Consider the following 8,790-nt stretch of genomic DNA (forward strand, 5'->3'; position numbering starts at 1 on the left):
AAGGAAGGAAGGAAGGAAGGAAGGAAGGGAGGGAAGAAAGAGAAAAATGTCTTCCTTCTTTGTTATGCCCATACATTACAACGAACTAGATCCTATTTACCCCCACTCTCCCTTCCATCATTCAAAACCCACTCTGTCCCCAGAACCTCCACTTTCAATAATACTTGTTATTGATTTTTCAAAGTCTTATACATATCATAAAAATAAAATACTTAAACTACATGACTTCATATCCTGTTTGGAAAGATTTCAATGAAAAACAAAAGCACTAAAGAACAAAAGACCAGTATGGTTAGCATAGGAAGCCCTTGTGTTTTACTATATCAAAAACCATTGGGTCTTCTCATTTGTCTCACCAGAAGGCCATACTTGTATTGCAAATTTGAGAACCCCACATTAGTTGTGTGTAGTATTTTAAATGACCACTCTGTGACTGAGTCTCATGATGAGATAGTCCTCTTTACCTACAAGTTACAGACATGAATAGAGGAATAGAGATACAGTGAATTGATTTGGAAGTTTTGGTATCTCCAGCTCAATTACACTGTGCAGTGTCTGAATTAATATTACATTTGTCTTACCGATATGCATCCTGGTTATATACTTCCAAGCATTTTTCCAAAATCCACCAGTGGTACTCATATTTTGTTACATCTTGCCATGACTTATTCCCTTGCAATGGTTATGTATTTACAAATTTGCATATCCACTTTATAATGTCAATGAGGAAACATTCTTATAACTTCCTCACAGCCTGCTAGATGTAGAACATATTAATTCAGAATACATTTGTATAAATTAGCATGCTAAATACCCATACTTAAATTCAGACTAGCTAGTGGTGTGAACACTACTTTATTTATAATTTCTAGGTTTGAATTATGTGGTTTTTACTGAAATAAGACAACCCTTACTTAATGAGTTCTATCTAAAACTAATGAATTCAATGTTAAACACAGAGCCACAGAGGTTGTTTACACTGATGATGTAATAAAATTAGTATTTCCTTAGTTCCTGGGGATAGCAACTAAACTGTTTATGAACAGACACAAGCAAATTAATCTGCTGGAAGGAAAATAAGTGTAACAATGCTTTACATTTTCACTCATAGTAAACACTGGGTTATTCTACCAAATATATGCTGAAAAAAGAACAATATCCGATGGATTCAACAAATATTCATTGAATCACTGCTATTAACATCTCCACTTATTAGATGTTAAGTTCTCAAATACATCTAAATCCTGTCTTCTGCCACCAAAAGCTATACTGTCTATTGGGGGAAGAAGACAAGAAAATTTTTAAAAGAAACATAAGGGCCTAGTATCACACATTTTATAAAAAGTGTTGCAAGGTGCCATTAAAACCTACAGGAGAAAGAGTTAACATTGAGTTGAGGCTATTATGAAGCAATTTAATGAGCCAACACAGTTGAAGTTGCTCTTTAGGAGGTGTCCTTAGGGTGTGAACATACAATAAAAGGTCATTACATCACAGTTATAGCTGGTGAAGTCATATGAAAATGGAAAGTATTCCTGATGGATATGGGCAAGGTCTCTTTTGTCCATACCAAACCTTTTAACACTTTATTGCTACTTAAAGTAAGATACCTATGTATTAAGTATTATTTTAGAAATTAGGAATATAGCAATGAACAAAATTCCAAAAGCTTCTATTTCTCTGAAATTTAATTCCTACTGCTGAAAGATAATAAACATTTAAAATATACATATGTGAATGAGTTATATCCAGAATTGCCATAAAATAGACCTCACTAATCAGACGACTGAGTGTCTCTTGGACTCCTGTTTTCACCTGTTAGATTTTATTTATTATAATTATTATTTATTATTATTATTATTATCATTATTATTATTATTGTGAGTCTGTGTGCACATATGTGTATTTCTATTTATGGTGTATAGATGTGGGTGTATGCTGTGGCTAGACTTTATTTACATACACACACACATGCATGCAAAGTAAATAAAATATAATAGAAATTTTAAATTAGAGGCAAATATATATGATAACTTATTGGACACGTTTTTGTGTTAAAGATTGTTTAGACTAAAGTGTTGTTACCTAAGTATGTTCACTGATGGGACTGGAAAACACTTCTTAAGGTCTCCCAAAAGATATCCCACAATCCCACAAAGGCACTTGCTCAACTATACTCATAGCAGCTTTATTTATTTTTCTGGTTATTTGGCAATTTTCCTCTGCTGAAGAATGGATAAAGAAATGTCGTACATCTACACCGTGGATTACTTTTCAGGTATTTAAAAAAAATACATCATGAATTTTGCAGGCAAATACATGAGTCTTAAGAATATCATGTTGAGTGAATTAACTCAGTCCCAAAAGAACATGCATAGTATGTACTCATAATTGGATATTATCAGTCCATCTCCCTCTTGTGTCTATTTTATTCCCCCTTCTACATGATATTCAAGCATCCATGCTTGTGTCTTCCTTCTTGTTTAGTTTCTTTGAGTCTGTGAAATGTAGCATGTGCATCCTATATTTTTTGGATGGGAGAAGGGATGGCAAGGGGAATGGGGGGGGGGGCAGGATCAGGTGTAAGGAAGGACAGTAGAGGTGTCCAGATGGCCATGAGAATGAATGAAAATCTGCAACTGACAGGCGTGGGGAGGTAGGGATCATCTCCACGGTAGAGACAGAGACCTGGGATAAGTGAGGTGCCAAGTGGGGATGATCTTATCTATGACTCACATCACTGGGGAAATGAAACCTGAAGAAGCCACCTTCTGTTACCAGGCTGGAACCCCAGTGGAGCAATAGGGACACCAACCCACACACAAAACTTTCAACTCATAACTTACTCTGTCTACAAGAAATGCAGGGATGGGAATGGAACAGAAACTGAATGAATGGCCAACCAATAACCAGCCCAACTTGAGATCCGCCCCATGGGCAACCACCAATACCTCACACTACTATTGATACTCTGTTATGCTTGCAGACAGGAGTCTTGCTCCCCTTTGAGAGGCTCCACCAGACGGTTGACTCAGACAGATGCAGACACCCAAAGCCAAATCATACGTGGAGCTTAGGGACTCTCATGAAAGAATAGGAGGAAGGACTGTGACACCTAAAGGAATACGAAATTCACAGAAGGACCAACAGAATCTACTAACCTGAACCTTTGGAGTTCTGAGAGCCTAAACCACCAACCAAAGTACATGCATCGACTAAACATAGGCATCTGCTCACATATGTAGCAGATGTTCAGGTTGGTCTTCTTGTGGGTCCTGAACAACTGGAGCAGAATCTTTCCCAAAAGTTGTTTTCCCTAGATGGAATATGTTCTTCAAGCTGGACTGACATGTCTGTCCTCAGTGGGAGAGAATGTCCCTAGAATCACAGAGTCTTGCTGTGCCAGGGTTGGGGGATACAGAAAAAATTGTGGGAGGGGGTGACTGGGAGTGGGGGAGTCTGTGGGATGTAAAGTGAATAATAATAATAATAATAGTAAGTCTTAAAATATGAAAAAACAAAAGTAGTTTGAAATAAAATAAAAACAAAACAAAACTCTATTCTTAAAATGATAGTGCACAAAAATTATGAAACGTCTAAAGAAAAACAAGGTGAAGAAAGTCAGAAGAATTAATTATTGAGGCTATAATTCAATCAAGATATTATCTAGTTGTCTAATAATGACCCTTAAATCAGATTTTTGACCCTACATTTTTAAAGTGTTACATCTAAATCTAATTTGGACATCAACAAAGGTGTGGAAAAAAGACTATGTTTACACAAAGGATAGAGATTTCATCTGGAAGAAGTGGAAGCCTATGAAGAGTGGGAATGGTCACAGTGAACACAACCTGAATCTGAGCAGAACTGATCCAGGTCTATACTGTAGACCAATTAAAAATATAATATATGCTCATTAGCAGGTTCAAATGTACAAGACACGAGGTCTTATTCACACATTGCAGAAATACCAAAAATAAAAGACAACAAAGGAAAAGAAGAATGGAAAGAAATTCAAGACATAATCTAGAGACAGAGATACCATTAAGAACCAGACTTAGGAAAGACATAGATGTCGAGCCCATCAAACTGGCTACAAGAAAGCTAGTCCGATTAATCTTGTAAAAGTAAAAAAAAAAAAAAAAAAGCCCCTTTCTCTGGGGAATTACCATGGCAGCTGGGACCTTGTACACATACCTTGAAGACTGGAGGGTCTTCAAGGCCCTAGTTGCTGCTCAGTACAGCGGGACTCAGGTCTTCGGGCTCTCCGCACCATCCTTCTTTCACTTTGGCCAAACCAACCACATCCCTGAATTTCTCCGAAAATTTCCTGCCGGCAAGGTTCCAGCATTTGAGGGTAATGACAGATTCCGTGTGTTTGAGAGCAATGCCATTTCCTATTATGTAAGCAATGAGGAGCTGCGGGTAAGTACGCCAAAGGCAGCAGCTCAGGTGGTACAGTGGGTGAGCTTTGCTGACAGTGACATTGTTCCTCCCGCTAGCACCTGGGTATTTCTCACCTTGGACATTATACTACAATACACAGGCCACTGAAAATGCAAAAGACGAGCTGAAGTGAATCCTGGGGCTGCTGGACACTCACTTGAATACTTTTCTGGTGTGTGAGCGAGTGACACTGGCTGATATCAGAGTAGTCTGCACCTTGTTGTAGCTCTATAAACAGGTCTTAGAGCCTTCTTTTCTCCAGACCTTCCCCAATACCAACTGATGATTCCTTATCTGCATTAACCAGCCCCAGTTCAGGGCCATCTTGGGAGAGGTGAAGCTGTGAAGGAAGATGGCCCAGTTTGATGCTAAGAAGTTTGCAGAGAGCCAGCCTTAAAAGGGAAGAAAAGGGTTCACGAGAAGAGAAACAGAAGTCCCAAGTTGAGCAGAAAGAAGAAAAAAAGACAGCTTCCCCAGCTCCTGAGGAAAAGAAGGATGAGTATGAGCAAGTATTGGCTGCTGAGCCCAAGTCCAAGGACTCTTTCACTCACCTGCTGAAGAGTACCTTTGTGTTGGATGAGTTTAAGTGTAAGTACTTCAATGAGGACACCCTCTCTGTGGCACTTTTCCAGTCCAAAGCTTGACTATCATTTATTCTTCCCCTTAAAATCCTCTAACTACTGCCTGCCTATTATCTGCTAACATTATATTAATGAAATCATAGATCCAATTAAGCATGTCTTTCTCAGACTAGAAGTCTGAAGTCATGTCTTTCCTTTGTTAGTGCCTGGTTTGTTTTTAGTGAGTCACATGCTGTTCAGAACCTCACTTAAACATCATTCCATCCTTCCTTTTTGTTCTCAATCTCTCTGTCTATGTCTGCCTTTCAGCCTCTGCAATGGGCTCCAACAAACACTATTTTTGGGAGCACTATGATAAGGATGGCTGGCGTTTATGGTATGCTAAGTCTGCTTCCCTAAAGAGCTCACCTAGAACTTCATGAGTTGCAACCTCATCACTGGAATGTTGTAGCGATTGGACAAACTGAGAAAGAATGCCTTTGTTAGTGTTACCCTCTTTTGAATCAACAACAGCAGCTCCATTTCCGGCATTTGAGTCTTCTGAGGCCAAGAGCTTGCCTTTCCACTGAGTCCAGATTGGCGGGTAGACTATGAGTCATATACATGGCAGCAACTGGATCTTGGTAGTGAGTAGACCCAGATCCTGGTTCAAAAATACTTTTCCTGGGAGGGGGCCTTCCAGCACTTGGACAAAGCTATCAACCAAGGCAAGATCTTCAAGTGAACATATCTTACCAGTCACCTCACTGCCTGGACCTACCTTTCAAGGGAGATGGGGGTTATTTAAGGAAACTGAACATTGAAAAAAAACAGTGGTAAAAAGAAATATGAACATACATACAAATGCATGAAAAGCATTTTGTTATAAAATCCAAACAAACTTGGAAGAGAAGTTATACTTCTGATAAACACCATCAACAAAATTCTGTGGGACAGCGTTGTATCTTACAATGAAAATTAGAATGTCAAGCTCCTTGAGAGGATAAGAAAGGATTTCTGTACAACACTGAGGAGCTATTTCAATGACTACTTGGAAGTCAACATTTAATAATTATCATGATAAGAAAATTAATTAAATATTTAAATACAAACATAATGAGATACATACAAGATGTTTATGCTAGGACAACAAACCACTCATATATAATTAAGGATCCAAATAAGTGAAAAATTATATCACACTTATGATAGAAATAATTAGTATTATTAAGATGTAAACTCCATCTAATTTAACCTACAAGTAAACAACAGTCAGTCAGAATCTCAGCAGGATTATTTTTCTCTCAACATTTGCAAACTAAGTCTAATATATTTATAAAGAAAGCAAAGGAAATATAGCACACATAAAGGCTTCAAAAAAAGTCACTACAGAATCAATCATGCTGCTTGATCTAAAGATTAAAAAATGCTTCTTCAACAATTACTCTTTGTAGACAGATGACACGTGGTGATAATATAAAGAGATTATATAAATGGATTATGACTAGATAAGTAAATGGTTAGAAGATAATAGATAGAAGATAGATAGATAGATAGATAGATAGATAGATAGATAGATAGATAGACAATAAGTTATAGCGATTTGAATAATAATGGCCCTCAGGCTCATATATTTGAATGCTTAGCCATCAGGGAGTGGCACTAGTTGAAAAGCATTGGGAAGTGTGGCATTTTTGGAGTAGGTGTGACTTTTGTACCAGGAAGTGTGTCACTGGAGGTGGGCTTTGAGGTTACAAAACCCAAGAATGGTCAAGTATTTCTTTCTTCCTACTACCTGCAGACCCTTATATAGAACTTTCAGCTACTTCCCTATAGTCTTATCTGCCTGTGTGCCACCATGTTCCCTGCCATGATGACAATAGCCTAAATCTCTGAAAATGTAAGCAAGCTCCAATTAGATGTTTCCACTTATAAGAGCTCCCTAGGCCACAGTATCTCTTCATAGCAACAGAACACTGACTAAAATATAGATAATTAAGAAAAATAAATGTCTATGAATATATCTAAATATCGTGTTACTTAATTGATTCTATTTATCAGATTATACTTAATTATTTTGTGGAGTTTTTCCACACTATTTTATGTTTTGTCACTGCTATTCTTAAGCTGAACATTATTTAGTGGGGGTTAAACAAGAATTATCACAAAGAATAAAGGAGAGATCATATCAGAGGACATTAAATTCTTCATAGTGTAGTAATATATAAGTAACAAAAACTCCTCAGTATTACACTCTGACAGAGTACAAGGTACAGCTATGGGGATAACAGGTGAGAGGCCTGGAAAGCAGTGTAAGTCCAAATCACTAAAAAGCCTTTTTTAGTGGAAGACTCACATAGGTTCTTTATTCCAGCAAGGGACATGAACTGTTGTGTGCTTGCAGTGTTCGAAAGTCAATGCAAAGATGAAAGAGCTGAAGGCAGGGATCCAAATGGAGCCCATTGCAGAGACTGAAAGGCAGACATAAGAGATTGAGAACAGAAAGGAAGGATGGAATGATGTTTAAGTGAGGTTCTGAACAGCGTGTGACTCACCGAAAACAAACCAGGAGCTAACAAAGGAAAGACATGACTTCAGATTTCTAGTCTGAGAAAGACATGCTTAATTGGATCTATAATTTCATTAATATAAAGTTAGCAGATAATAAGCAGGCAGTAGTTAGAGGATTTTACGGGGAAGAATAAATGATAGTCAAGCTTTGGACTGCAAAAGCAATATCTAGGAAAATATGGAAAATAACAGATAAAGGATAAAGTGATAGCACAGAGTTAATAGCACTGGGGGTTTCCAGAGGAATCATATTGAATATGGAGATACCTGTAGGCTTAGATTTTTTAAAACTCACTTTAATAAGTGTTCTCAAAAACTTCAACCCCTCTTCTAGCCCACCATCCGAAGGTAGAGGAGAAAAGATGCTAAACAGGACAAGGGAATGTGGACAACCTGTTTTAGAAGTAGTTCTTTGGGGCAATTTTAATCTCTATTGTCAGGATACTAGCACACCAGTTCAGTAGTGTCAGGATACCAAACACTCATGAGCAGCGGTGAGGCAATCCAACAGAAACAGCAAGGCCTCCATTGAATTGGCACATCCAGGACCAGTAGATTGCCAGGAGTTCTCAGTGAACATGTAAAAAAAAAAAGCATTGCACAGATAGCTATGCAAGTGCCCAGTCACTGTCCATTTAGTCCTATTTATACTCTTTCCAAACATCATATGTCCTCCCATGTGTCTTGCTTCAGCAAAAAGCTATGTGTGTCTGTACCACATGACACAACCAGAAACTTCTATTTCTGACACTACATGGTGGCTCATAACTATAACTCAAATTCCAGGAAATCTGACTCCAGCTTCTGGTCTGTCCTCTGCAAGTACCAGACTTTCATGAGACACACATATACATATACAGGCCAAACACATATACACATTGTAAAAAATAGCAAAAAGTAAAAAAAAAAATGAAAGAAAGAAAATATCAAATAAGGCAACTTGGCACGTGAATGTGATCATCCAGAAGGAGATGTGCATTGATAGTGGTAATTTTCAGTTCTTCACACTAAATATTTATTTGTTATTTTAGGAAGTATTTGAGGACCGGACATGCAATGTCAGTTGATAACTCACATGTGTTTTGTCATCAAAATGTTTACATCAATTTCATGAGGAAGCCATTGTAGCCACAGTAAAGTGGTCATAGTATACAAAAAGATAGAGTGCTGAGTTCACTCCTTTTACTATTTCTAAATCTAGGTTTAGTTGTAT

The 8,790-nt window shown here is 37.7% G+C and overlaps 1 pseudogene; it reads left to right on the forward strand.

Annotated features, from left to right (window-relative positions):
* Positions 1-4,170: 4,170 nt before the first annotated feature.
* Positions 4,171-5,751, forward strand: LOC114631640 (annotated as a pseudogene).
* The last annotated feature ends 3,039 nt before the right edge of the window (positions 5,752-8,790 follow it).

This window comes from Grammomys surdaster, unplaced genomic scaffold (assembly GCF_004785775.1).
Source record: "Grammomys surdaster isolate TR1022 unplaced genomic scaffold, NIH_TR_1.0 363, whole genome shotgun sequence".
Lineage (NCBI taxonomy): Eukaryota > Metazoa > Chordata > Mammalia > Rodentia > Muridae > Grammomys > Grammomys surdaster.